Here is a 21,619-nt window from a genome sequence, read left to right on the forward strand (position 1 = left end):
ACACAGAGCACTAATTGGTGCATTTACAATCCTTTAGCTAGACAGAAAAGTTCTCCAAGTCCCCTACCCGATTAGCTACACACAGAGCCCTGATTGGTGCGTTTACAAACCTTTAGCTAGACAGAGTGCTGATTGGTGCCTTTACAATCCTTTAGCTAGAGGGAAAAGTTCTTCAAGTCCCCACCCGTCCCAGAAGCCCAGCCGGCTTCACCTCTCACTGGCACTCGCCACAGGCAGTCAGGCAGCCCAGCGGGAGCTCATCCCCTAATCAAGCCCAGCAGGCTCCGGCAGGCCACGCCCAGTGCGGGGCCCGCGGAGCTCGCACCCACCCGGAACCCGCGCTGGCGCTCCGGCCGCGCGCAGGCCCCGCTTCTGCAGGCGCCTCTCCCTCTGCACCTCCCCGCGAGGAGAGGGAGCGGGCTCCGGCCTCGGCCAGCCCCAGAGAGGGGCGCCCACAGCGCAGCGGCGGGCTGAAGGGCTGCTCAAGCGCGACCAGAGCGGACGCCGAGGCTGAGGAGGCCCTGAGAGCGAGGAGAGCGAGGAGAGCGAGCGAGGGTTGCTAGCACGTTGTCACCTCTCACAATGACTGTCTTCCTCAAGTAGGTTACCAGTCAAATGCTCAAAATACCAATGCTACTAGTTTTCATATCAATTATTTATGTTAAAGACAAAATCCTGAAGTATTTAACAAATTGTTGCAGTCTGTGACGCCCATAACAGTTGAGCGTAGCCTGTTATAGTGGACTTGTAGAGAGCAATGGACTTGAAGTCAAGAGTTTGACCACTTGTTTACTGAATATGCAACTCTAAGTCAGTTTATGAACTTCTTTGGACCTATAAAACACCTGCTTTCCCGGCTGATGGGGTCTCTGGAAAATCTATAAAAAACACAGCTAGAAAAATATTTAGTGCACACAGCGAGCTAGTTCTCTTGTGACCTACACATGAAAGATGTCATTGTTATTGTTTTTCTCTTTGCAATTACAGCTCCATCCTTTACCAGGAATTCTTTGTGCTTTACGTCTAAGGACATGATAGTAATTCGTTCCTCAAATATTCTGAGTACCTACTGGTACTAGGCACTGTGGATACTGTAAAATCAGAACAACAGGGTCAAAACTTAACTCAGAATTAACTACTTAGAAGGCAATGGAATCTGGAGTTTGCTTCAGGTTTCAGTGTGCCACACAGGTTAATTCTTTTTAGTATAGGTGTCAGGGTAAAATAGGGAAAGCTATAAACAAACAATAGTAATACAACAAACTTAAAGGAGATATTGATTTGAAATAAAAATAGTACCATGAGATTTACCTTGAGAAAAATGGGTACTATAAAACCTGTTTTCTACATTTTGGAAAAACAAAACACATGGTTGTGAAATGAGAAATTCAGATGATCAGCTTAACACTCACAGTAAACATTCCAAAGATCTGAAAACTATTGCATTTGCCACATTCCACTGTTTAGAAAGAGTTGGATGTCTGGAAGGATATAGAACAATTTGCTGATGATGGAAGGGCATTTTCCACTTTGTATTGATACACTTGGATTTCCTTGAGAAGACATGGAAGTAAAGGTTTACAGTGAATGACCTTTCCCCTCAATACTGATAGGCATTACCAATACCAATATTGTTCTAAGGGCAGAAAATATTCAGTAAATCTGGACGTCTTTGACGAGTCATCCCACCACTTAGCATACACTAGTTGAGCTGAGGTGTTTCACCTGTTTTCTTTTGGAGAAAAGCTGCTATTGGAGCCTGAACCCATAGTCTTAAAAAATCTCAGCCTCTTTGTACTATGGATTTTATGGAAGATTAAATCAGTCATATCTCCTTCATTTGAAATGGTTCCCTTCCTTTTTTACAAGGTATTCTAAGGAGATTTCAGTTTTTCCGCGTTTGTATTGCCTTCAACAGAATCTTTATAATAAGCCTCTAGTGGATTTTGGGTGGGTGAACATTAAATGACTTATACCTTCTGGAACATTTTAGTATTGGATATTGCCCTGGAACAGGAATTAGGAGATATTGGTGAGTGTGTGCAATTTGTTTCAAGTGGGATTTGCAGAAGTAACCTGACTTATCCAGGCTTAAGTTTCCTTCTTTGCAAAATGAATGAGTAGGATGAACATATCTCTTAGATCACTTTAACTCAACTGATACTGTTGAGCAATTAGGTGTCAAGGATACAAACATTTCTGGAATCCTATATTCAAGTGCATTAATAATTTCCTATTATTCTATGAAATGCAGCTTTAGTCAGGTAGAACATCTCACTATTTCCAACATACAACATGATTATTTTCCTTCTTTTGACTTTTCCTGTGGATTCTTCCTCATCTGGCATGCCTATTTGATCATATCTGAATATCTAAATCCCACTCATATGTCAAGGACAAAGCTTAAAAGTCTGACGTAATCACAATTATGTACTATATCTCTTTTAGAAACACATAGAACTTACCAAAGAGGTTACTACACTCTAAATATCTAATAAATACTAATCCTAATAGCTTAATAACTTTTTAGCTTTTAGCATTTCAAAATTCTACAATAAATGAATCAGATACTGTTTCCCAGAATAATGTAATTGTGAACTATTATTATATTGGTCTTGAGTAGCTCAAGCATATTTCCTCTACTTCTAAATTTAAAAAGCAACGTTTATAATATTTGTCTTATGCTGTGCAGTAGTCTGAATGCTTGTACAGCCCATCCCCCAAATTCACATTTTGAAATGCTAACCCCCAATGTGATGATAGTATTAAAAGCTGGGGTCCATGGGAGGTATTAGTTCATGGGGCTGGAACCTTCACTAATGAGATTAGTGCCCTTATAAAAGAGATTGTACAGAGATCCTCACCCCCTTTTTCCACGTGAGGACATATAGAGAAGCTGCCATCTATGAACCAGAAAGCAAGCTCTCTCCAGACAATGAATCTTCGGGCACCTTGATCTTGCACTTTCCAGACACCAGAACTACAATAAATAAATTTATGTTGTTTATAAGCTGTCCAATTTATGGTATTTTGTTATAGCAGCAGGATCTGACCAATGCAGCTTCCTACATAAGGAAATGAGGTACCTAACCAGACATTCTTCTTTAGCAGTTTCAACCAAGTAAAAGTTTAAGCATGGCTAACACTGGAAGGTCACATAAAGAAAGGTTTACATGACATCATGCTTTTGTCCCAAGGAGATTTTGTAGCCTGAGCATCAATGGGAAATATTTTAAAATAAAAGCCCATTCTCTAAGAAAATATTACAGATAAAATGCACAAACCTTCCAGTGTTGACAAACAAAGCAAGTAGCAAGCATTTCTGAAGAACATATTGAAGTCATCCAAAAAAGACATCTAAAATCTCAAATTTGAAAACTGGGGCAAACCAAGGCTGAACACTACACATAAAGTCTTCATAAACACTGAAGTAGCAAATACAGAACCATTGCTCCTAGAAGAAATAGAGGGTTAGGTTTCTGGTTCTAACGTTTTTGTCAATTGATCAATCACCTTATGTTTTCTGTGTTTCTAGTTAAAGATACCTCATTTAATATATATTTTTGATTCATTAATATTGAACTCACAGCAGGCACTATGATTTATGCCTGCAAAAAACATATCTAACACATCTATTTTCTCCGTAAGGCACATGACAGTCTTCTCGCACTGAGGAACACTAGATAGCACTTCAGCACTATAATCAGGGCCCGTTTTAAGCAGCCAAGTCATCAACAAGAAGCACGAAATGCAAAAAACATGGCATAAATAGACCACAAAATGGACACATGTTTACAGTATGAGAGATGAAACAGGAAGGCAGAGTGCTGCCTTGTTTGAATTCAGCTGGAAACATGCTGTTCAGAAAACTCAAATTTTTCACCACTCTGCTCATGCCTGTGAGTGATTGCAAAAGTGAAGTGCATATTGATTTTGAGGTTACAAATAAATTTCAGCAAGTAGGCAAATTTGCAAATGTGGAGCCTGCAAATAATGAAGATGAAGATGGTGACGTCACCAGAAGTCAATGATACCTTTCTATGTATATGTATATGTATATGTATATGTATATATTTGTTTCGATATGGTTTGGCTCTGTGTCCCTGCCTAAATTGAACTGTATTGAACTGCCCATATTGAACTATAATCCCCATAATCCCTATGTGTGGAGGGAGGGACCTGGTGGGAGATGATTGGATCACAGTTGTGGATCCCCTTCTGTTGTTCTTGTGATAGTGAGTGAGATCTCATGAGATCTGATGGTTTTACAGGTGTCAGTTCCTCCTTGTTCACTGTCTCGACTACCACCATATAAGGCATGCTTCCTCCTCTGCAATGATTGCAAGTTTCCTGAGGCCTCCTCAGCCATGCAGAACTGTGAGTCAATTAAACTTCTTTCTTTTATGAATTCTCACTCTTGGGCATTTATTTATAGCAGTATGAAAACAGACTAATACCTGCATATATACGTATTTCCTATAAAATATCATTGTGTTTTAACAAGTCTGGAAAAGAATAATTGCAGAACTTTTCCCTTAAGTATTGAGTATAGCTATGTGGAGTCATTTTAAATGGTTGCATGATATGCTTTCACTAATCTCCTATTGATAAACATTTAGCTTGCTTCTAATATTTATCTATTCTGAACACTGCTGAAAATTCACCGATCTCTGTGTATATGTCCAATTACATTTGCAAAAATGTTCTAAAAATACAATTTAGATTTAAATTCCTACTAAACTGCTCTTAAGAAATGTTTTCCCTATTTTAACCATTTTCTATCTAATGTTGCATATGCTACAGTGTCAATTCTGTTTAACTTGATGTTTGGGGTTATGACCTAAGTTATTACCTGTTAGCAAGGGAAAATAAATAATCACATCACATTATTCACAAACAAACATTAGTAGATGATCTGGTACAAAAAATAATTACCAGAAGAATTGCAAGAGTATATAAGGTAAAGATCCAGTGCTGATCAATTCTGAAAAAGTGGCAGTGGTGGCAGCATAGCTTTGGAGTCTCTTTAAATCTCCAGACTGAGGGGCTAGTTAACAAAACCAAAACTCCACAGAGATTATACACAATATAACTAGGGGGCAAGGTATCAAAAACCAAGCAGGCTCTCAATCGAAAGGGCTGAATGTTATTAACATCTATATGGAAGAAAACTGGAAACCAACCAAGTAGGCTGATGGACCTGAGAATAGGAGAATTCCAAAACAGTGACATCTGGAAAGAGCTTCAGGTTAATTTGAAAACAGCAAATATTGGGAGGAACCTTCCCCACTCCAGTAACAACAGAGTGCAAGGGGCTGACTGTAAGAAGGCATGATGAGAACGGGGAAGTCTAACAGCTTTTGTGAAACTTTAAAACTGACTTTTTTTTTTTCTTTGGTTTCCCTAACTCTCAGGAAAAACTATTGGAAGCAGCTTCAAAATTTAGCAAGCTAGGGATAAAGGAGATAGGAGAAACTGTTCAAAAAAAAAAAAGGAAAAAGAAAAGTGGAGATGGAAGTGAAACAGAGTTTAGAATGCTCACAAAGTCCCCACATTTCTAAACACTACATAAAAAAAAGTTCTATAAAGTTAGAAAAGCTTCTCTAAACCCCACATTTTTCTAAAGTTTGAAAAAAATTGTACCATATAAAAATGAACAAAAATGCATCAGGGTTAAATTCTGTACAAATTATTATAAGAAAACAAGAAAATAAGAGTATACCTAGCAATAAATATACCTACCACTCATAAAGATATGCTCAAGAGTATGACTATTATTTCAGAATAAACTCAGCCCGGCATGGTAGCTCATGCCTGTAATTCCAGCACTTTCGGAGGCCGAGGCAGGCAGATCATTTGAGGTCAGGAGTTTGAAACCAGCCTGGCCAACATGGTGAAACCCCATCTCTGCTAAAAATACAAAAATTAGCTGGGTGTCTGGCTGTGTGCCTGTAATACCAGCTAGTCAGGAGGCTGAGGCATGAAAGTTACTTGAACCTGGTAGGCTGAGGCTGCAGTAATCTGGGATCATGCCACAACATTCCAGTCTGGGGAACAGAGTAAGACTGTCTCAAATTAATTGATTAATTAATTAATTTACAATTCACAAATCCACATGAGATGGCAGAACACAAGAAAGCAGATTTAAAATAAAAAAGATCACTTCAGATAGAAACAGACAATAAAATAGAAAGAACACGAGAAACACATCAGAAAATTCCTTAAAAGAATAAATGGAGGAAAAAAACAAAAAAATTGAAAAGTAATAAAAAGCATCTGAGAGACGGTTTCAAGTACTAATGGAGCAGACAAAAATGAGAAAACAGAAGTCTCTGAAGGAGGAAGCTGAAAAGAAACACTAAAAATTATAATTTAATAAAATCTTCTTAAAATGAAAATAAGAATTTAAAACTACATGTTGGAAAAGTGCAATACATATCTGAGAGTTTAGTACACAGTTGACCCAGCCACAAAACACTAAACTGAAACATAGTCTAACTTTTTTTTTTTTTAATTCAGGAAAAAAAATCAGGGGTATGGGTTCTGGACGTGATTCTAAAGGAAAAAAATTTTTTGATCATTATCAAACTTTTTTATCAGCATCAATGTATGCCAGAAAAAAATGGGATCACGTATTTTATATTTTCACAGGGGAAAATTTTTTTTTGAGACAGGGCCTCTTTTGTCACCCAGGCTGGAGTGCAGTGGCACAATCTTGGCTCACTGCAGCCTCAACTTCCTGGGCTCAGGTGATTCTCCTACGTCAGTCTCCTGAGTAGCTGGAACCACAGGTGTACACCACCATGCCTGGCTAATTTTCGTATTTTTTGTAGGAATGGGGTTTGTTCACCCATGTTGCCAGGCTGGTTTCTAACTCCTGGACTCAAGCAATGACCTTGTGTCATCCTCCCAAAGTGTTTGGATTACAGGCCTGAACCACGGTGCCTGATCAGCAAAGCTCCATAATATTAAAAGCAAAAAGTAGTATTATCAACTTGTAAGGACTCAGAAAACATTGTTGCCAGGAGCCCTTCCAGCGGAATCTGTGAGTGGATCAGATAGCTCTACTCACAAAATGACAAAATATTAGTGGTAAACATTAAACACAGCTTCTTGTAGGTCCCCACTAAATGAGTGTTCAAGGGAAAGAGGTTCCATGTAATGATGATATACACAGGTAATGTAGCTCATGAGACCTAGTTGTACACATTTCTTTGCAATTCTGTTTTCAGAGATTTCACCTTGGTAACTTGAAATTGGCCATAGTGGGAATATTTACACCAAGGAGACCATCGAATGCTACAAAGCAGGGCTTTTTGCTTTGTTTTGTGTGTATAAATGTGGTTGCTCAAGATTTACTGTCTTGGTTGGGTTGGGCTGGGCTGCCATAACAAAATACCATAGACTGAGTGGGCTTAAACCACAGAAATGTATTTTGGGCCAGTTCTGGAGGCTGCAAGTTTAAGATTAAGGATTGTAGTAGTCAGGGCTTTCCCCTAGGAGTACAGACTGCAGCTGCCTTCTCGTTCTGTGTTCACATGACATTTCCTCAATGTGTGTGTGTACGTGTGTGTCCTTGTGTGTTGCAGGGGTCACTTTCTGGTGTCTCTTCTCATTAGGACACCAATCATCTTGGATTGGGGCCTCATCTTTTTGACCTCACTTAATCTTAATTACTTTCCTAGAGGCCCCATCTGGAAATACAGCCACATTGAGGGTAAGAGTTTCAACATCTGAATTTGCAAGATGGGGAACATTCAGTTCATAACATTTACCGGTTCACACTGCCAATACAGTACCTATTAGCATGCATAGTGCCTAGATTATGGTCTTGAAATACTGCATCCTGCTAAAAGGAGATCACAACTTCTTGGAGAAGTGGCTGATTTCAGGTTGAGACATAAATGTAAATTTCCAAAATGATAGACAACCAGACCTTATGGGCCTCATTTAGGAAGGACACAATACCAGTACTATTGCTGGCGGGATCAAACCTGAATCTGCTCAAGCCTCAAGTTCACCTACCAATTTGTAGAAAATACAGAGCCCAGAGGAACATATTTAAATGTACCATGAGTACGCAATCTGCAAAATCCAGAGACTGTGAGAAACTACAGATTAAACATTGTGTAGATAAAGAACAGGATGTATATTTAAAGGATACATTAAATCAAAATTTTAAAGTGGCACGGATAAAGGATGGTATTTTGAAAGACAAGTCTGGGCTAAAGCACACACACAGAGGAAAGTGATTACTATAAAATTGAGGGCACTAATTGCATATAGGAAGGGAGAGGGTTGAAACTGGAGGGGACCACAGGAAAGGGGCCTCTGTAATGGTTGGCAAGGCTGTATTTCTTGACCTCTTGGCTTCGCCATACATCTGATTTGTGTGATTCATTTTGCGTTTTATTTTGTGATTATTGTGTGTTTTATTTTGAAATGGATTATTTTTAAAAGGAGCTAATTTCTCAAAATACATGAGGAATCTCCCAAAATATCTGGATAAGACGATGAAGAAATGTGATTATCAAACTAGAAACTAATACTCGTTGCAATTTCATACTTTAAATATAATATGCAATAACTAAGTTATTTAAATAAATATAAGATGCCAAAACAATTAACTAAAGTATTAAAACTTTCACCAAAGAATGTTTTTTGCAGGGCTTCAGATCTTGCCAAACAGTAATCTAAGTGAATTTCATCAATGAATTTTTTTGTTGAGTTGGCTGAATTAACTATTGTCTGTCATATTTGAGACAAAGACTTGAAACATCTGAGACAAAGGACTTGACTAAATCGCCTTGATAATAGTATCTACACTGTGGTTTTTTGAAGTGAATACCATACAGAAATGGCAAGAATTAATGTGATAACATATAAAAATTGGTAACATTTTTTAAAAGCCCTTATTATAAGAAAGTTCTCATAAAGTTCACTCAACAAATACCTTAATCTACAGTTCTTCAATGAGGTTTATCCAAGCTCCAAGAACAGTCCAGGCTGAGATGGTTACCATCCCCACATCTGAGGAGAGTATTTACACCTGCATGGTGATTTATTACTTGGGATTATATTCGTGGGTCAAGTCAAACAGTAATTCACGTGTTTCCTTTCCTTTCATTCGTCCAACCGTCTTCATCCCTATTCCTGTGTGCAATGGTCCCGCTGCCAGGCAGGTATGGAAGTTGAACTTAAGTTGTATTTCTGGGATTGAGGGAGGAAGGGCAGTGGTCTACCATATAAAAGAATTAGAGCAACCAGGTCACCTTGAAAGCACCAGAGAGAAAAGGCATCTGGCTTTGAAACTATTAGCCTCAGGGGAGAGTATCCTTAGGTTAACAGTTGTGAACCCTTATTAGGGATCACCTGGAATCCAGATCACAGAGGTTAGGAAGCATATTAGCAAGAGGAGTCTTATCTGGGGGCAAACTACTTTGTGGAGTCTTTCAAGTTCCCCAATGTCTTACCCTGGAAAACTTTATGAAGCAATTTATATAATTCAGAGCCCTCCAGAATTTAGGATTTTGTATTATTGTAGATATTTGATCATATTTAGACTGTATTTTTCCTCCAAGTTTCTCTTCATTATATCCTGCTTTGGTCCCCATTCTTGGAAACCATAAATTTATTCTTACCTTGTAACTTTGATTTTTAAATAGGCTTCACCCACTTAATTATTGCCTATTCATGTTGTGTTTACTTAGCTTTGCTTTTTCTAAGTCACCCTCATTATTGCCTTAATCAGGACCCTTGTGCTCCTGTGAATCACCTACCTACTAATGTCATCACTGATAGTAAAGTGCCAGAACTCAGGGATAATTATTGTTTTGCATTTATATTATTATTACTTTGCATTTACATAGCCTCCTTCTTCATATGGTATTTTATTGACAGTCTTTTTCAATTCTCATTGAGCATATTAAAGAAATCAGAACATTGTATAAAGAAATGAAAGAAGAGATTTCATGGAAAATTTGAAATCATTTCTTCATTTTTAGATGAGAAAATTGAGTCCAAGAAGGGCTGACTGAATTGCTCAAAGATACTTGTTTGTAGCAGAGCCAAAAAAAAAAAAAAAAAAAAAGAAGAAAAACATTTTCCTGACTTGGCCACCACAAATTAGTTTTTGAAATAATGCAATATATAAATACATTAATAAATAAAGAATAAATTATGACTCGCAATCTTTAGTAACAGCTATACAATTGTGGCTACTGTTTGCTGAATAAGACATTAACATGACATCCTCTGAGACAGCTATTACCTGAATGTGTTCACTCTGGGTACCAGAGGCTTGATGGGTGACTTCTCTCAGACAGAGATACATATCTATAACATATCTCACGATGAGGAACAGAATAGAGAATGTCTCACTTTAACCCTGTCCAGACTGAGTTTCTTCTGTGTCCCATGGTACTCTGTCCGGTGTTGCCTTTCTACAGCAGACTTCTTAATACTATATGCAAATAATGAGAATCAACTGTACTGACTTGGCTATTGCTAGTGATTTAGCGTCTTTAAAACTGCTTCCCCATCCACAAAATGACCACCGTGGTACTTACCTCCCGGGATTGCTCAAAGGATTAAACATCATAGTATTTGTTGATACATGCCTTCTTCAACTCCACTTGTCTTCTTCCTGAACCCTCTTATACTATCATCTTATACTGGTGATTTTTTTTTAACTCTGCATCCCCATGCTTCAAATAATTGCTACCGGTAACGTATTTTATCTTTGCTGGAATGTCTGAAGCCGTTGGAAATTATAGAACTTCCAACTCTGTCATGTCAAGTACTATGAAAGTTAATAGGATTAATTTATCTTTAATTTAATAAAAGTAATGTAAAGTAAATGTTTGTTTTAGGTAAACATTCCTGAGAGTTCTGTTTTAATGAGAACTTGGTCAATAATATTTGTTTCTGGATAGAATTGTACCCTTTTTTTCTTTTTTTTTTTTTTGAGACGGAATCTCGCTCTGTTGCCCAGGCTGGAGTGCAGTGGCGCGATCTCGGCTCACTGCAAGCTCCGCCTCCCGGGTTCACGCCATTCTCCTGCCTCAGCCTCCAGAGTGGCTGGGACTACAAGCGCCCGCCACCACACCCGGCTAATTTTTGGTATTTTTAGTAGAGACGGGGTTTCACCGGGTTAGCCAGGATGGTCTTGATCTCCTGACCTCATGATCTACCCGCCTCGGCCTCCCAAAGTGCTGGGATTACAGGCGTGAGCCACCATGCCCGGCTTTTTTTTTTTTTTCAGTTCTTTTATTTGCCTAGCATGATTTGCTGCTTCTTTGAGGGCAGTTTTGAACCTTCAGTTTCAATGGGACTGAGTCTGGCTGATGACTAACAGATGTGTGTCTGAGAACAGATAAGGGGAACATAATCGCTCAACTCCTAGAAATCCCTGAAGATGAAACTAGATCTAAAGCTTAAACAAAGAGCAATTTCCTACCTACCATTCCTTGGAGAACTGATTTGTGAGATATTAGCATCTGGCTGAATACTTAGTAGCAGCTAATTTCGGGGAATCTAAAGCCAGAGAGATTCAGGTTGAAGGACTTGTGGGATAGTTTCATCAGTAGCATGAAAGAAATATGATCAGCTAGAATTCCATCCAATTCAATAATTTTCTAGTGCTGTACAATTTTTTTTTCAAAAAATTCTGTTTTCAAAAAGTGACCATGGATAGTACTTCAAAAGACCATACATATATGGTAATATTTCCTTTTAGATTTAGTAATTTTCCTGAATTATTACACATTAAGGTCTGTTTTTTCCTAGGAAAAAAATTGGGGATCAGGAAGTTTAAATATGGTCTAAAGCAAAGCATGCACACAGTGAGTTTGAACTCAGTATCAATATACATTTTGAGATCCTAAAGTTTCCTTTGTACATTTATAACTTGCCAGGTATTTAATAGATCACACACTGAATAGAGATGACTTCCTTCACCTTACACCTTATATTTAAATATAAACATATTCACTAAACATATTCTGTAAGACTTTTATTATTGTAACTGTGAAAAGAGTGAGTTTACCTTTGACCAGTCAAAACCTTCACCTCTTTGAGATGTCTAATTTAATCAAATTCTGCAAATGAAAAACTAGGACTTTAATTAGACTGACTATAAGCACAGAGCATGGTTTGGTGGATATGAGGCCATGAATTGATCACTGGGAAACCAAGGGTCTTGACATGTGATTTACATGTATATGCATACATGTGTATATGTGTAGGACAAAGGAGAGAATGAATTTCTAAAGAAATGGGATGAATGATGTGTGAATCATGGCAAGAATCATGAAACATGAATCATGAAACTGCAAGGTTGAATCTGAAACAGAAGTGTCCAATAATGAAACATTTAATATAGAATGTCGTTAAGATTCCTTAGTATTTTTATAGTGAAGTGGTACCAACTGTTTGTAACATTTGGAATTCTGGTCCGAGTCACAGTAGAGCATTGGCATTTTTGTCTGTTTGATTTGAGGGTCTTTTGGGAGATACATGAAAGTTCTGTTGGATTGTAGTCATGCTGACCATTCTAGGCTAATATATCAAATCATGTTAAGGAAAGTTTCAGGACTTCTTATATAGAAATCATGTTTTATGGGATTTCGGTGAGACTAGAATGTTTCAGTTGCCACTGAAGAAATACTTTCAAAAGTCATTAAGGCCTGTGTCCTTTCACTGGATGGAATGTGCTCTCAGCAAAACTAAGGATTCAGCATCTGTAACTATGGCTTAGGGTGGAGCAAGTATACAATGCCTTCCTAATTTTAGAAATGTTCTTCATTTATCAGTCAGCCAGAAGGGTTTTAAATGTATCCACTTTGTTGTAAATTCAGTATCAAGCAGACTAGAAATCTTATAAGAGAAATAGAATACAGAGTTGTTACCATAAAAAAAGTTTACTAAAGTAATTGAATGTTACATAGTTAAGGATGAAAAATTTTAACTAAACAAGGTCAACTTGAATCTTAAATTCTAGTGAAATCATATTAAATGTCCACCCAAATTTCAATACTATTTCCCAATATAGTTTTTTTTTTAATTTCCAGGTATTTTTTGTTTACCTAGTACCCTCTGGTTTAGATTTCTACTTCCTGCAAAATTTTCATTATTTAATTTACAACATGCTAGTGTAGGTTTTTGATGATCTGGTGTCACCATTTTTGTGCTACAGCTTTTCTCATTACTCTGAGCATATGCTGAGCAAAATTCACAGGAGGTTTTACTTGAGTTTAAAATAGGGTAACATCATAGATCCATAGAGTATATGAATTAAAATGGAATATTAGATACAACTAGGTAAGGACAGTGGACTGAGCATTTGCATTTATCTCTTTTAAAACCATACTAAATAAGAGTAGTAGGATTTTTTTGAAACAATGTAAACTCACAAGAAAAAAATGAGAAATAATAGCAATATTTTAAAATAAACTTTATTAGAAGAGTTTTAGACTTATAAATAAATTATAAAAATGGTACAGAGATTCTCATAGCCCCATACCAAGTTTCTTCTATTATTAATATGTTATATTAATATGATACATTATTACAATTAATTGACTATATTAATTTATTGTCATTAACTAGAGTTCATACTTCATTCAGATTTCTTTAGTTTTACCTATTTGTTCCTTTCCAGGATTGCATCCAGGATATCACTGTATTTAATAATGTATTTAATAGTCATGCCCCCTTAGGCTCCTTAGTCTCCTTAGATTCCTCTTAACTGTGATAGTTTCTTTTTGTCTTTGGTAACTTTGATAGTTTTGAGAAGTACTGGTCAGGTATTTGGTAAAAGCACGTTTGTCAATCAGTATATATTCCTGATGCCTTTTGATTTTGTAAATAGATGTTGAAGAGGTAAAGGGTCATTTTCTCCATATTATATCCAGTGTATATATGATCAACATGACTTGAGACTGTTAAAGTCGACCTTGATCACTTGGCTGAGGTAGTGTTTGTGAGGTTTCTCATCCATCAAGTTACTCTTTTTTTCCCTGTTATGTCATCCTCCTTGGAAGGAAAGCAATAACATTTTGTGAGCTAGGAAGCCAAAAAAGAAATGGCCACTGGTATAGCAGACTGGAGCCAAGAATGACAAAAGTGCTAGGGCTTTTAACAATGACTATGCAAACTTTTATAGAATTATCTTTTTTCATGTGGTATTTTTCCATTATCCAACTTGGAATGGAAGTCCAATGAGAAAATTCAAGACAGAATTTAACTTGAATTGTTGAAATTCCAAAGGCATCATGATTTGGAAGCAGGCTTATGGTGTGGCTGTTAATGAAGATTCTTCAAAAAGGAATTAGATTCCCAGATAGCTTCCCTTGCTCACCACAACTGGGTAATTTCCCTCCTGCAGCCAGCAGAAAGTTAGAAGTTAGGACTTTTGTTTGTTGGTTTTTATTTACTATGTTCTTCTGGAAAGTCTAATATAGTAGGACTTTGACATTAGGAAAATTTGGGTAATAGAAAAATACCACATGAAAAAAGAGAATTCTAAAAAAGTTTGCATAGTATGGTTAAAAGCGTTAGCACACTTGTCTTTCTTGGCTTCTAAAATACTGACAGTTGTGCTTATACCCTCTGATTAAGAGTTTGGAATGTCCTTTCTTGATCTGTCCAGCCAGCCTAAAATAAAAAATCTAAAGATACTAAAATTGCCCAATATATGACACAGCCCTATTAATTTGTAGTAAAGCTTATAATTTAGAAGTTCTGTCTTTGTGCAAAGGGTTCCAATCACCTAAATAAGTGTAGAGCACAAAAGAAGCAAAAACAACTTAATATGAAACATGGAGGAAATATTATTAATTTATCAAAGAAATAAGAGGAATACTTCAACCACACAAGATGCTATTAAAAGCAACAACCATAAAAAAGGAAAAAAATACAAACGGCAAAAATAAACTTTTGAAAAAGGAGAAATAAAGAACTAAAGTAAAAAGTTTAGTAAGTAAGGTTGAGGAACTTTTTCAGAGAATATATATGCACATATATATGCGCATATATATATTTGCACATATATTTGCATATATATATATATGCAAACAACAAAAAAGCAAGAAGACATAAGAAAATTAGTGGCTCATTCTAGGAAGTTGAACATATAAGTGATGGACATTCCAAGTCAAGAAAACAGGAAAATATTAAGAAGAAAACCATTAAAGAAATCAAGAAAATTTTCCAGAGTTTCCAGACAAAAAGGGCCCATTTAGGGCTCAGCACAGTGCATTAAAATATCACTAAGTCACATTACACAGACATTTTAGATAACTGGGGAAAAAAGAAATATTCTTATAACTTTCCAGAGAGGAAGAAAAGAAAGCTGTCTACAAGCGATTAGGAGTCAGAATGGATTCAGATATCAGCTTGCACCGGAAGCTGGAACATAAAGAAGAAATATCTTCAAAATTCTGACGAAAATTGTATTTCTGAAATACAATTTTATCCAACCAAAACTATTAATTAAATGTAAATGAAAGTAGAGTAGAGGCATTTTTCAGAGAAGAAAAGCCTCCAAAAATTTAGCTTCTGTGCATCCTTTCTTAGGGAGCTATTAAAGGATATGTTTAAAAACAACAATAACAAAATTGGAAAAAAATATAAACAAAACTTTTACTTGAATAATCAATTTCTATATTTATAAAAATGTCCCTTCATCATCTTTATCAACTTGACCTCTTGTCATGTGGCATTAGCATCCCCTTTTTCATTCTGATCTTCTACAAGCCATGTTCATTCATTGCATTTATTCCAGCCATGTTCCATGGGCCTCACTAAATAGTCATTGAGACTTGTCACAACTCCAGTTTATTGTTTTATGAGACTTTGCATCATCTGGCAAAATAACACTTTTAACCTCAGTCTGCTACATGTATCTACACAAGTTAAATACAGAATCAGTTATTTATGAAGATATATAAAAGAGATTGGTTCAGAGTTTGGATGGTGGACAGAGATTCTTTCCTTTTCATAGTCAATGGAGATTTACCATAGAAATTTACTTATTCAATTTACTCATTCTCATAGCACTTACTAACCTCTATGTGTCAATCAATTTCAAAGGCACCTGGAGTGTGAACGTAGATAATATAGGTATATGACATGAAGAGTTCAGAGCATAGAAGCGAGACAGAGTACACGTCAATATTAACATAGTATAGTGTATACAATAAAAAAGTGTATGAGGTTACAGTGGAGAAGCATAAAGGAGAAAAGGATCTTCTTAAATTCAGGTGTAGAAATCATTAGGAAAGACTTTACAGAGAAACACTTGCAGGGAGTTTGAAGAATGAGCAGCGATTTGCCAGACAAATAAGGAAGAAAACTTTGAGAAGAAAACTTGCACAAAGGCAGGAAACAAGTTCTTTATTTAGACAATCACAAGGAATTTCACATAGTTCTTGCACAGAATTTGTATGTTTATATGATTTGAATGGGATTAGGACAAAGAAGAAATGACAATAGATTTGGAGATGTTTATATTGACCCTACATCTGTAAATGTCCTGAAAAACTCATACAAAATGGACAATCCTTAAACTAAACCTTAGATAGCTAACGTTTCAATGTAGTTATGTAGTTAAATCATTTATCTAGACCTCCTTTGATGAATCCTAACCTGTACTGATTTCATTTATATCCATCAAGTATTCTTAATTATTGGTTCCATTCTCTTTTAACTTGCATAACATCTGTTTCCTTGTTAATTTTTAGCTGTTTGTAAAAAAAAATGAAAAATAAAAATAAATAAAAAAATGCTCTTATACAGTTAGACCTCTGTATCTGTGGTTCTGCATTGGCAGATTCAACCAGCCCTGGATCAAAAATATTTAAAAAATAAATAAAATGAAAATACAACAATAAAAAAATAAAACACAGTATAACAACTATATAACTAGCATTTACATTGTATTATGTGTTACAAGTACATCTAGAGATGATTTACTATATCACTTTATATAAGAGACTTGAGCATCCCAGATTTTAGTATCCATAGGGGTCCTGGCACTGATCCCTAGGAGATATGGAAGGAAGGCCGTACTCTCCTGGAACTCCTAGAGTCAAGGTATCTTGGTGATGCTTTTCACCATTGCATGTTTAAGCTAGGGGACTCATCAGTTTTAAGCTTCCACTTTTTTGATATTAAATCTGACAAAGCAATTGACACTGATCTATATGAAAACCATACATAAATATTTAAAATTACTACTGTGTTTTCATTGCATGGATACCCGTAGCACACTGGGCCATTCTGAGTGTGAAATTACATTTCCAATTTTACCTACAGGACCGATACTGGTTTAGATAAGTGTTCTTGTTTTTCTATGCATTGCTATTTTCACATTTCAAAAATGTATTATGATAACTTGTGAGCTTTCCAAAATAAAACAAAATTCAAAAGCTCTCAAATAGTATTACACATAGTTTCAGTGCCAAAGCTGATATCTAAACAATTTTTTTCAGTGGAAATATCTTTAATATGATTAATCAAAATGACTGTCTTGCATTTTTAACAATCCGCAGACTAAAGTGTACGTTGTCTTTTTAAAAGCTAAGTTCACTAAATCAAGAGAGTTTCTAGCTAATTGAAAGCACTCATAAGAATCATGAAATATCATTTGACAATATGCTTTGATTCCTCACAAAAATAATCTTTTTAAAACAGTATAAAAGATTTTGAAAGATAAAGGTTTTTTACCATTTCTATAATAATGCCCAATGAAGTCATCACCTCCATTGCTATTTTAAGGAGCCTATTTTTGTTTCAGGATCTGAAGTCATGGGTGAAATTAGTGTAGTTGCGTACTCTTCATTTAGTGAAAGACTAATAAAAAGTAATTGATTGATGAAGAGTCAAAGCAGCTTTCCCCTCCAGGTTATGTTTATGCTAAAACATTCAATGGAAAAAATACAACTACTCTGTGGTCACATGACACCCATGCAAAAAAATTAAACTCAAGTGATTTAAAAATAAATCTTTTTATTTTATCAAAATTGAGTCAAGTTGATTCATATGTATAGCTATCTTCAGAATATAAGAATGCTTATCCTTCATAATGATGCATCTGATTATTGCAATATTAGATCACTTTGTTACCTCCCAAGCTGTATCATAACTTTATATCAAGCAATTACCATATGTAGGGTTTAAATTTTGCAAACCTTGTGAATTTATAAATGACAGAGTCATCTATAAAAGCTACATAAAAGGGAACATTTAAAAATTGTCACAGCATTTTAAAGATAATTGATTAGTACAATTATTTATATCAGAATTTTGAAATGCTGAATTTTTGAATTTCCATGTTACAAACTTTTATATTACTTTTTATAACTATACACTTTTTAAAAGGATTTATTTTAGACTGAACAATATATTGGATAAGAAAATAGTCTCTGGAGCCACCTGCCTGGTTTTGAATGCTAGCTCTACCACTTTCTGGCTGTTTGACCTTGAACAAAGTATTTAACTTTGCTTTGCTTCAGTTTCTTCATTTGTAGAAAAATGGTTGTAATAGTCATATTTGCTGTACAGTGTCGTTCTGAAAATTGAGTGAATGCTTGTAAAGCACCTAGGACAATTACTAACACACAGTAAACACTATAGCAGTGCTTTCCTTAACATAAATAAATGAATAAATTTTCAGTAAAAAAAATTCTCACAATATTAAAAATATAAAGAGGTAATAGCTATGAAGCACAAATCAAAAAAATCTCACTACCAAGAAATGATCCTTGCTAATATTTTATGGATATTATTTCAGTATTTTCTCTTTGAATACACTTAAAAAGAATAATAGATCAATACTTAGAAATGAAAATAATTTTATGACATTATTTTACATGCTTTTTAAAACTTAAAAAGCATTATATTTTATTTAACTTGAATTTAACAAATGAAAAGAAAGCAAAAGTGGACTTGAGGGAGTTGGTGAATGTCATATAAATGTTTCTTCGCCATGAATTAATACCTTATACAGAACTTCTCTGCATTTAAGAAAAGAGATTTCAAAGATCATTAGAATGTTAGACTCTTTGTTTTTCTTTTACTTTTTTTTTTTTTTTTTTTGAGACGGAGTCTCGCTCTGTCACCCAGGCTGGAGTGCAGTGGCGCGATCTCGGCTCACTGCAAGCTCCGCCTCCCGGGTTCACTCCATTCTCCTGCCTCAGCCTCCCCAGTAGCTGGGACTACAGGCGCCTGCAACCATGCCCGGCTATTTTTTGTATTTTTAGTAGAGATGGGGTTTCACCGTGTTAGCCAGGATGGTCTCAATCTCCAGACCTCGTGATCTGCCCGCCTCGGCCTCCCAAAGTGCTGGGATTACAGGCGTGAGCCACTGTGCCCGGCTCTTTGTTCTTCTTAAACTCATGTTTTGAACTCTCTGCTGTGAAATGTGAAGTGATACATTCTTATACATTCTTGTACCTCTTCTCTCACCAATACTTTAGTCTTGCCTTTTAGTAACATAACTGGAATTTATCTTGAAATTGACTAATACACCTTTGACTGGTGCATTCTGTTATCTTATGTTTTGCAACTTCAGTTCTCCCTTGTTTCAATGGCCATCTCTGATCACTTTTCCTGAAAGATGTGTTAGCAATTCTCTGTTTAAAATATAATGATTATCTTCATGCTGAGTCATCCCTCAGTTTGTCTATTCTAGCCCTCAATCTGCTCTAGCAATTTTAATCATTTTAATTTATTTCCCTTTTTCTTCTGAAATCACTGAGATTACTGTAACTTATTTTCCACATCATTTATTTGATTTTTGTAAGCGTCTATTTTTTCCTGTTTGTAACTTATGTAATATATAATGTGTGTTTTATTCTCAACATATTTCCTGAGACTTCTCTTGCTTGAGTTATCTTTTCTTCCAGATTGGTTCTTCATTTCTTTTTTTGATCAAAATTTTATTTTAATTTATTAATTATTTTTGCTATGCTCTCTATGTAATTGCCATGCCATTTATTTTCATCTTGTGCTTAATCTAGCAGCTCTGACTCTAGAATATCTGTTTGCTCTGATAAGACTATAGGTAAATTCTCCTTGACACAGTTCCCATCTTAGGTGTAACAAGTTTATCATCTTCCTTTTGAGCTGCAGGAGCAAGAGCTGGATGTTGCTTTCAAGACACTGTTCTGGAGTGTGAGGGTTCATGAGTGAGGAGACCAAGTGCTAGATTGATGCTAAAGATCCAGTATCTGCTCTCTCTTCTGAGATCCTATTATATGTCTCTCCACCCAGTGCTTCCTGAGTGTGTCCAACTTGGAACAGGTCCTAACAGCTGCCAAGTCCTAGTTAACATTCCTTTTACTATTAAGACTCTCCCCTGATAGGTAAGGTCTTCTCGTTTTCAGGGGACTGCTTTATTTATTTAGAGTTTTTTTTTTAATTTCCTGCAAATTAAAGGGCATTCATTAGAATTCACAGAATTTTATCAATTAAATTTTTCATTTAGCACTGTTTCTGGAAGCGGGAGTGACAGTGTTGAAATATGGCATGACCCAGTTTTATTATTTCCTCTTATGGCCATAATTGTAAGCTTTTGCCATAAGATTTCTTTCCTTTCTTGGTTTAGTTGCTATACATATTTTTTAAACTGTATATATGTTTCAATCAAGGGAAGTTCTGTAATCCTAACTTATTTTTGTAATCCTAATCCTACTTCTTTTAGTCCCATTTCTTTTTCATTTAATTATTTCTTAATTTCTTTTTTTTTAATTTGGCCCTGCTCTAATATAGCCTGGAACCTGACCTATTTGAAATGAAATTTGTAACTAGACTTCATAAGTCCCGAATCTAATGATTTATGATGATACAAGGATACTGCTTTTAGCCAAAAATACAAACAAGCTTGAACCTGAAACACTTGTGAATTACTAGCAACACTTCTGTGACAACCTTATAATAATCTGTTACAATGCTGCCTGATCATGGGGGTACTGGGCTGCTGAGGTGTCCGTGAGAGATTTTTTTTTTCCAGCAAGACAATTTTTATCATCACTACATGCTTTGCAGTATACTAAGTGCCACTTCAACTCCAATGATTTTAAACACTGGCAAAGATAACTTTTGGAAAACAATTCTGGATTTTGATTACATACTTTTAGTGATTAGACTTCCAGAAAAGTAACAGAGTGTTATAACAGAGAAGTTAGCTTGTTGTGTTGTTTTTGTCAGATAGACCTGGATTTGAATCTTGGATCTATTAGCTGTACAATCCTTTGTATATTATTTAATCTCCATTTTTAATATGACATAAACAACATAATGATATTTATAAGAATTAGGTGAAATTAATTGCATACCATACTTAAAACATTGCAGGTGACCAATAAATATTATCTAATGGTTTGTTTATCACTCTTTAGGACTGACGATTTTCTGTCAATTCTACTATGATATTATAGAGAAATTCAGGGGTTGATGTTTTCTCTCTCATCTGTTTTTGGCTGTTTTGTAATAGACATCCTGGAATAGGTGAGAACAAACATTTTAGATTTGACCTATTCTTCTGTCTAATCACCTTGCAGTCACAGGCATTCTCAGGACCAAAGTTGCCAGTTGCAGTTTGATGTACTCTCCATAT

At 35.8% G+C, this 21,619-nt stretch overlaps 1 long non-coding RNA gene across 1 annotated transcript in view; it reads left to right on the forward strand.

The window, feature by feature from the left end:
- The first annotated feature begins 81 nt into the window (after window positions 1-81).
- The window catches only part of LOC134807374 (uncharacterized), a 59,008-nt gene continuing 37,470 nt past the window's right edge, over window positions 82-21,619 (forward strand). The window contains exons 1-2 of the long non-coding RNA XR_010147662.1: window positions 82-599; window positions 4,272-4,377. This is a non-coding gene — a long non-coding RNA (uncharacterized LOC134807374). The remainder of the gene's footprint in view (window positions 600-4,271; window positions 4,378-21,619) is intronic.

This window comes from Pan troglodytes, chromosome 9, assembly GCF_028858775.2.
Source record: "Pan troglodytes isolate AG18354 chromosome 9, NHGRI_mPanTro3-v2.0_pri, whole genome shotgun sequence".
NCBI classification, from domain to species: domain Eukaryota; kingdom Metazoa; phylum Chordata; class Mammalia; order Primates; family Hominidae; genus Pan; species Pan troglodytes.